At 24.8% G+C, this 2,652-nt stretch overlaps 1 protein-coding gene across 1 annotated transcript in view; it reads right to left on the reverse strand.

The window, feature by feature from the left end:
* LOC119578028 (mitochondrial 2-oxodicarboxylate carrier-like) overlaps positions 1-1,360 on the reverse strand; it is a gene marked incomplete at its 3' end in the record, with an annotated part of 28,916 nt that extends 27,556 nt beyond the window's left edge. The window contains 1 exon segment of the mRNA XM_037925741.1: positions 1,206-1,360.
* Between the last annotated feature and the right edge of the window lie 1,292 nt (positions 1,361-2,652).

The raw sequence follows: 2,652 nt of genomic DNA on the forward strand, positions 1-2,652 counted from the left end.
CACACACACACACACCACCCACAACACACACACAACACACACACACACACAATATATATATATATTATATATATATATATATATAATATATAAATATTTTTTATATAGTAATATATAAAAATATAAATAAAATATATAAAATAATATATATATATATTTTATTATATAATATATGAAACCCACAACAAACCACACCACACACACCACACACACACACACACACACACACACACACAGACACACACACACACACAAACCACACACCCCCAATAAAATATAATATATACATAGATATATATAATAATATATTATAAATATATTATAAAATATATATGTATATACTTTATATACATAATATATGATTATTATATAGTATATTATTATATATATATATGATATTTATTTTATTATATATATATTATGTTATTGTGATATATATATTATTATATTATTATTATTATGTAATATATATATATATATATTATCTATATATATATATATATTAATATATATATATATTATATAATATATAATAATATATATATATATATGATATATAATATAATATATATATAGATATTATATCTATAATATAAAAATATTATATATATATACATATAACAATATATATTATATATATTTATCATATACTAGTATTATTATTTTTTTTATATATATATATTGATCTAAAAATATATAAATAAAAAATAATAAATTTAATATATATATATATATATATATATTATAGTATTATATATATATATTTTATATATATTATATATATAAATTATTATAATTATAATATATTTTATATTATAATTTATATTTTATATATTAAAGTTATGTACATATTATTATTATATGTATATATAAATATATAGATACAAATATATATAATATATATAAACATAAATAACTGACTACGAATGCATATGTTATCACTGCCAAGATGACGTGATATATCTGTAAAGTAAGGCATATATTGGTAAAAAAAAAAAAAAAAAAAGTAAACTGAAAATCTATTTAATGCTGTTAACAGGTACTGTTTTCACGGTATATTACAGCTATGTACCAGAGTAATAAACAAATTAACATTTAAAAAGTTCGTTGTCACTGTCAAGTTGCTAAAAATTGCTGAGGTAATATAAGGGTAATTTATAACATTAATAAACTGAATTACTGCAAATAGTCTATCTCTAACATACCTTATGTCGCACTGAACTATTTGCTTAAGTTTCACTTCTAATCACGACGGACTTCTCCTCTAAAGTGATGAAAATATTTTCACTTTCACTGCGCTACTTGCTTCGAGCGGCCAGCAACAACTACGTCCGAAATGTGTCATATGCAATTAATGAGGAATTTCCGAATTTGACAAGAACTATAATTCACACAACTGATATCTAATTTGTAGGCTAGTGAATTTTTTGTTTGTTTCTTTTAACGCAAAGATATCAGAAACTCGTACAAAAGCGTCAGTTTCTGTTAATGTTTTCATGCTCCGTCAAGAAATCGGACGCCGGGCATATGATTTAATTCCAAGGTCTCCTTTTTCGGGTCGTGCCACTTAGTGATTATCCTGCACTATAAACTTTGCAGTAATGGAAAGAAAAAACATCAATTACTGGATCTGGATCACATGTAGAATTTGTTACCAAATAACAATTTACGAATCCGGTTTCCCGTTTGCAATGCGAAAGAGAGAAATCGTATCAGTAATGCTAATAACACCATTAATCGTACATATAATTATCACTGAAAGATATATAATAATGACATCAATACTTAACAAAAAGAATTAGTGTACTAATAATAATAACCATAACAGTAGCAGTAACATTATTTGTTTATAAAATAAAAGATCATGGTAGGATTTAGAAGGAAGCATATTACGCAGAAATAGCGTAATTGATCTAAAATGAATGATAAATAACATTTCTTAAATATATATATATATATATATATATATATATATATATATATATTTATTGACGGAAACTAATTTTATTTTTCTCGCTTATACTGATTGTAAGAATAACCATAGACTACAACTCTCAGTTTCTAAAATAGACGATAGTGATATGTTTATCCTGCATTACAATAATTATACGGGTATTAATGTCTGTTATCTTACCTACATTTTTTATATCATTATAGTATGATAGATCTATTTATGACTGTAATTTGGAGAATGACACTGTTTTCTAGTTTTCTTGGTATTTTACCGTTTTTTCGGGTCATCCAAAGGGGTAGGAACCCATCTTTGAACTCTATGGGGACACCCTGTCCTTTTAATTTCTGGTAACTCCCTCCTCACATTTTTATGCTGATTCTTTAAAATCAAGACAATTAAATAACATGAACTTTTACCGTTACCAATTCATCAAGTGATCTGCTGAACTTTAAAGCCTTACTTTCCTAAAAAAAAAAAAAAAAAAAAAAAAAAGGTATGGTCTTACTAGTCTTCACTTTCCACACTTTCAAACGTGCCTTGCGACAGTAACTTTGGCAAGTCTTATTGCGCTGTACCAAAGGTCTGTCTCCATTCATATTCTTAAAAAATTGTACCCAAGGTAACGAATCTCATTTCACTGCTAAACCATAGGCCTTACCTGCAATTTCTTGCAATTATTTAAAATATTTTGCTGCCGA

Source organism: Penaeus monodon, chromosome 10 (assembly GCF_015228065.2).
Source record: "Penaeus monodon isolate SGIC_2016 chromosome 10, NSTDA_Pmon_1, whole genome shotgun sequence".
Taxonomy (NCBI): Eukaryota; Metazoa; Arthropoda; class Malacostraca; order Decapoda; family Penaeidae; genus Penaeus; species Penaeus monodon.